Here is a 6,701-nt window from a genome sequence, read left to right on the forward strand (position 1 = left end):
TTAATTTTGTACTAGTGGTGCTCTTTTGGAATAATAAAATATATCTGACGTATGTTACAACTAATTTTTTAAGTAAAAAAAAAAAACTGCACTGGGAAATTATTACAGAATGACCTACCTGTACTAGTGTCACTGAAATTATCACAGCATGTTTCACTTTTCTTACAATACCTCTTTCGGTGGTTTCAGCGGAAAGATCTTTTTCGAAATTAAAAATGAGTAAACATTTTTTAAGAAACAATGAGCCAATGCAGATTATCTTCATTGAATCTCTCAAATGGAAATCAAATTACTAGAAGCTTAGATGTGTCAAATTTTGTATCTACTTTTGCCCATTGAAAAGCAAGAAGAAAACAATTTTGAGATTAAAAAAAATTGGCATTTTATCTATACTTCTATACTTACTTATATTATAAAGTTGAAGAGTTTGTTTGGTTGAACGCGCCAATCTCAGACACTACTGGTTTGAATTCAAAAATCTGTTTGTGTTGGAAAGTCCGTTTATCGAGGAAGGTTATAGGCTATATAACATCACCCTATGATTAATAGGAGCGGAGCAGCAATGAAAAATATCGGAAAAACGGGAAAATTATTCGTCCTTTGACAACTTCCGTTGCTTACGCTGCTTATTAAACGGTTAAAGTTACATAAAAATCATGTATGATGGAATTGTTCCCTTCTAAAAGTTCTAAAAAAAAGTCCGCGACAGCATACGTCAATCTTTTATGGTCGACTCAGTATAACCTTTTTTATGGTAATGAATTTTTTTCTAAAATAATCTAATATAAAATTCTGGTGTCACAGTGTTTGTAATCAATCTCCTCCGAAACGCCTTGACCGATTTTTATGAAATTTTTTGTGTATTTTCGGTAGGTCTTGTAAACTATTTTTTAAACCCCTAAGTGATAAGGGTGACCCACCAAACTTTTTTTATTTTTTAGACATTTTTTATTTTTATTTTTTTAAGATTTGGCATCAAAAAATACATATAACCCTAAATTTTGACCCTTCTACCACCAACCCCCATTTTTTAATAACGATATGAGTATCTTTGCTTTCATCCACAGATGCGCAATAGGGTTGCAAGATGGCCATTGAATATAATCATTGTCGTACGATAAATTTTTATGTATTTATTTTAATTTAATTTTTTATTTAACTATGTACCAAAATATTCACTAGAAATGCCAAAACAACGTTTGGCGGGTCGGTTAGTTTCTAATATTGTATATATTTTAATTATATGTCTTCAGGTAATTATTGTATTTTATTTTTTTAATTCAATCTTTCAGGTAGAATGATTTTAATAAAACGTTAGCGCTAATTGCAATCTACTCATTCTTTACTCATTATACTCGTATTTTTAAATATTTTTATTTCGCTGTTCATTAGGGGCCCCACAGTGTTGTAGAACACAGGCCCGCAGTTTGATTGTTACGCCACTGTGTGAAAGCCTACAAGGTTCTACGTCTAAGTGTAACTACTAATTGTAAGTGCTAATTTGAACATTGTGAATGAAGCTTTACATATGTACCTCTGTATCAAGTGATATTTTTCTAAATAAGTTACATATATTTTTTGTTGACTTAAATTAGATTGTAGATTAATCCATATGCTATGTACTTGCAAATTAATTGTAAATGTTATAAAAAAAAAAAAATTTGACTCTTGCATACATATTATGTACCTGTGTACCAATGTGATATTTTTGTAGATAAATGTGTGGGTATTGTTGGTGATTTAAAAGCGACGGTACGGTTTTAAGATTTTATTTCGTTTCTTACTGTTCGAGGGTGTCAGGGAGAAGCAGGAAGGGTGTTTAAAATGGTACACAGGTAAGCTCGGTTTCGAAGAGGTGGAAGTAGGTAAAAAAGGAGTTTAGAAAATTCTAGAAGGGAAAAGCGAAAGTATGTAGGAGCGTAGGGCAGGTAGACGAAAGATAGGAAGTATTTACATTTATACAATTATTATGAATGCGCTCAGGTTGAACACCTGATTTTGTGGGAACCGTTGTTCCTACAAATGTATACACATATTTTTTATTGGCATAGATTGTAGATAAATACATAATTATATGTATTTGTAAATTAATTATAAATGTTATACAAAAAAGTATAATTTGGACATGCGCATAACTTATTTGTGGCGTACTAATTCTTTTAAATAAAAATAGTTTTTTTTTGTGGTGAAGTACATTCTTGTATATTATTGCACAGTCTGGACGGTGCCGCCCATTAGTCTGAATCCGTCTCCCTGCGTAACCGGGAGAGAGAAAAAAAAAAAACCCTTTTTGTCACCTTGACCACTGGGAAACAACTTAACTATAGCCCTGAACGTACCCACTTAATCCCTTGGAGAAACGTATCCTTTATTGACTTTATACCAATTTTGGTTTTATCCTCGTATTTCTAAATTTCTTATCGCATTTGATCTTATTTTACTGCTTTAATGCCTTTTCGTTTGAGTTTAGAACTCAAATTTTGTGTTATTTTAGGTTTTACCAAGTTTTACTAAAAAAAAAGTCTAAAGAATGGTATTTCCCTTTTTAGTGAAATATAATCCGTTTTGTCACAAATTTTAAATATTTATGTTTACGGTAAGAAATATCATGAGTTCGCCTAACCGCTTGATGTCATTATCGCTAAAAAAGTACTCAAACCTCATTTGACATACACCTGTTGAAACTTTTATGACTTAGACGGCTTAAGCCAAAGCACCCTTATATAAGACAAACTGGCTATTATAAGCTTTGTGGACCCGAACCGCAAAATTATTACTGTCCATCGTTGGTATAATGTAGCTGTGAACTGAGTTAAGTATTACAGGTTTTTGTATACCTAGCATCCAAAATTTATTATCAATGTTTAGAAATTCTAAAGTGAATACCGAAAGTAACTTGAATTCTTTAATTTTTCGGTTTGCAGTTTTTCGAGTTTCCAAGTATAAATTTTTCAATTTTCTACGTTCTTAATTTTTCAATTTGCATTTCTCGTTTCCAATTTTTTCGGTTTTTCAATGTTTTTTGATTTTATATTTCTTTTGTTTATAGTTGTGAAATTTTTCAATTATTGGATTTTAAAGCTTTAATATTTTCGATTCTATAATTCTTCGATTTTATAATTTTTGGGTTTTTTAATTTTTCGATTTTTCAAATTTGTGAATCTAAAAAATGGAAAAACAATGAGATTGAAAAATCAAAAATGAAAAAATTTAAAGAAATCAGGAACTTGAAAAAGTGAAGAAACGAAAAATTGACAAATCTAAATAACTGAAAGTCCAAAAATAGCAAAATTAAAAAATCCAGGAATAAAAATCAAACATGAAAATTTGAAAAATTTAATAAACGAAAATGGTGATATATAAAATAAAATAAATTAAATAATGGGAAAAATCAAAATCAAAAATAAAAATTGAGAAGCTGAAAAAAATTTTGAGATGACAGTTTGAAATATTGGTAAATTGAGATGTCGAGAAATGGAAAATTCGAAATATGTATTTCAAAATTGAAGTAAGAAAAAAGAAAAAAATAATAAAATCCGAAAATCTGAATAATCAAAAAAGCGGAAAACTGAAAAATCTAAAATTAAAAAAAAATGATGAATTAAAACATCGAAAAATTGAAAAATCGGGAAACCAAAAAATGTTAAATATTGAAAAATCGAGACGTGAAATGGAAAATCCGAAAACTCGAAAAACGTCAAATTAAAAAAAAAGAGAAACCAAAAAATCTAAAATTAAAAAAAATGAGAAAGCGAAAAATCGAAAAATTGAAATATCAAAAAATATCAAATTTTAAGAAAACGAAAAGTTGAAAAACTGATAATTCAAAAAAAAGAACCGGGAAATCTACATTGAACATTTTACAAAATTAAAGTGTTGAAAAACTGAGAAATTAAAAAAAAGAAGGAAATTTGAAAAACTGGAATATAAAAAAAAACAAATAAAAAAAACTTAAAATTGAAACTTAAAAACCGAAAAATCTTTACACCCTACGGGCTCGGAAAGTGCAACGAAACCATCAAATTTTAGATAGAAATCGTATTTTTTTTTTTATTTTTATTAAATCTGAACTATATTTCAACATTTTTTTATTATTCTGAGCGACGAAACACACTTAGAGCATGCAGAATCGTCTCAAATTACGAAAAGGAGACGTTTGGGGCAGTTTAAAGCATTCTGGCGTTCGTAGATACAAGAAAATTGTTAAAATTCTTCAGAAACGTCATTTTTGAAGCGTTTGTTTGTAGTTTTAAGCCAACCAGACACCCAACGGTCTCGGAAAGAGCAACGAAACCATCAAATTTTAGCTAGAAATCTTTTCTGCATCCATCTGTTGTTGCGTTCAAAGAAAGAGTGATTGTATCAAGACGTATATTGCAATAAACAAATTAACCTATACAAATCTAAGTAATGCACTTGACATCAAAATTAATAAATAACGAATTACCAATAAGCAATAATTACAATATTTTCAACGACAATCTACGAAAAGAGTTACTTAATTCCTCTCTTGTTCCTTAAGACGAATACAATACACTAGACACTTTTTTTCTTCTATTTTAATGGCAAACTTGTATTGTGGTTCGTGATGTTATTATTGAGCGTCCGATGGCAGGAGTCCATTGCAATGTGCTGGGGCTTGAGGCCTACGGTCCACGTCCCAGGGTCAGTACCGGTTATTTGACAAGTCCTGATCGTACTCCAATACCAGCCGTTTTATGTGCGACAGCTTGTCGTGGAGATAGTGAAACCTTCGCTTTAATTTCTGGTGCTCCACATCTTTCTTGTTTTCATTGTATTCCCTAACGATTTGCATTTTTAGGTCCTGAAACAACGACAAAACGAAATGTAACCACAATAAAATATGTAATTCCTAGACACATAATTTTACAATTATGGGAAAATTTATCCATTCGATAACGCATGTAAAATTCATATTTCTTATGCTAAACATAAATATTTAAAATTGATCGGATTTTGCCGAAAAACTAAAAGTTCTAGAGTTAAACGAACTATGCTCAATGTTTAAAAATACTAATTTGAATATCGAAATCACTAGAATTAGAGAATATAAAATTCGACTTACTTTAAACCTGGGACTAGAAGGGTCTTCTTGCTTAAGCATCGATTCAAAACTGACAAACCTCTTCGAAACCTTGACCACAATTCCGCACAAGTTCTTGTATTCGGCGAAGTCGGCATTGAAATCGGCTTCGAACCTCCGCCTCTGCTCGGCATCCTTGATCCTGCTGTACTTCCTGCAATCATAGATAACCTGTTACATCATTTCAATAACCAAATTTGCGTGTTTCTTACGTTAAGTAATCCGGGAACTCCGAACTGCTGTCCACTCGCACCGGCGACACCGGGGCCCCGTTCGCGTACCCGCTGTCCGTCTTGCCCGTCTGCGGCGAGGCGTTCCTACAATCCCGCGAGTCGGTGACGAGCCGCCGCTGGCTGTTGTTCTCTACCGTTGAGCGGTAGGTGGTTTGTTCCGAGGGCTTCCGGTAATGGGAGATGCGTTGGCGCTTGGTGGGGAAGCCGTCCGGGTTGTCGTAGTATCCGGGTCGCTTGAACGACGACGTCGTGATCGGCGGCAGAGAGCCGGGGTGGGTGCTGGTCGGGGACTGGCCGCTGCCGGAGCTGCCGCCATCGCTGCTGTCCGGAGAGGTGAGGTTCTGGGACTTACGTCTGCAGATAAACACATTGCCTTTAAGGCGCTCCATATTAAAAGGGGACACTTTGGAAACTGTGGGGGCCACTCTAGAAACTGTAGGGGACACTTTGGAAACTCTACGAGACATTTTGGCGTAAGATTTCAAAATCGCTGCTAGGGAGGTCTATACCCTTTCGTAGTAGCAGGTGGAATAAAAATAAGTAAAAATAAAACCAAGAGTACGAAAGCTAATTAAGTGGTGGTACTGTGTTGAGCCCTGCATCCTCATTGGTTTAGATAAAGAGGGAGGGTGTTTTCAACACCCATTGGTTCAGATAAGGGGAGGCTGTTGTTAATTCCTCAAGAAGTACTAATCCCTGCCCGGCGGTAAAACCAGGAGTACCATTTTTCGGATCGTTACTCTAATAACTGAATAAATTATTATATTAAAAATAAATTTTAGTTCCACGTTTTTTGGACGTTTCATGACCCCTAGACTATGAAAAATAGGTCTCTCGTTTTCTAGGTGTTTTATGAATCCGTGTTCTAGACATCTAGAATTTTGGAAAAATCAATATTGTATAACAATTTTTCGAATTTTCCATATCTGATGTTGCCAACTTTCGGTTATTCAATTTTCCGATTTTTAAAATGTTTTGATTTCTGGATTTACATTCCGATGATACAATTTCTCCACCTGCTGTGTGGAGAAAAAAAAAAGCCAATTAAACGCAGAATTAGAATTAATTTAACAAAATAATAGAAACAGAGCGACACTTTGAGAGACGTCTGTAAGAGTTAACGGAATTATTTTGGCGTGAAAACGTAAATTAATTGCCAAATTTATAATCAAATGATGAAAAACACTGTTTATTTTTTTTTTAAGAAAATATCGTACTTGGTCTGTTTCTGTTATTTTGTTAAATTAAATTTAATTGTGCGTTTAATTGTCATCTTTTTGTTGCTAATTTGTACATCATGTGTCAATAGTGAATGATTCTTTAATAAAATAACGATCACTAGTTAAATTAATAATTTTTAAAGT

This window comes from Zophobas morio, unplaced genomic scaffold (genome assembly GCF_036711695.1).
Source record: "Zophobas morio isolate AGI-343-1 ecotype UQ-CSIRO unplaced genomic scaffold, CSIRO_AGI_Zmor_V1 ptg000005l, whole genome shotgun sequence".
In the NCBI taxonomy this organism is placed as follows: Eukaryota; Metazoa; Arthropoda; class Insecta; order Coleoptera; family Tenebrionidae; genus Zophobas; species Zophobas morio.